The sequence below is a fragment of the Camelus ferus genome, chromosome 19 (genome assembly GCF_009834535.1).
Source record: "Camelus ferus isolate YT-003-E chromosome 19, BCGSAC_Cfer_1.0, whole genome shotgun sequence".
Lineage (NCBI taxonomy): Eukaryota > Metazoa > Chordata > Mammalia > Artiodactyla > Camelidae > Camelus > Camelus ferus.
The window spans coordinates 33,524,442-33,524,748 of record NC_045714.1 but is presented as its reverse complement, the minus strand read 5'-3'; positions in this window follow the sequence as shown (position 1 = coordinate 33,524,748).

The window sequence follows — 307 nt, the reverse complement described above, 5'->3', positions numbered from 1 at the left end:
CGCCCTAAACGCGCGCCTCGAGCCCCGCCCCCTCCTCCAAGCACGAAACCTCTGGAATCCCGGCCTCCTCTAGAAGCCGCACTCCTCCGCGGGTTCAAACCCTACGCCGGGCCTTTCCCCACCTTCCTGCCGCTCGGGAAGGACACAGTGGGGCCACACACCGGGCAGGCCTCGCTCACCAATGCCGGTGGGACCGCTCCACCCGGCGGTCGGCCGCTCTACTACGGCGGAACTACAGTTCCCAGAATCCCCGCAGACTCCTCCTCCCACTGGCAGCCCGGGAGCCGATTCGGGACCTCGCGGTTAA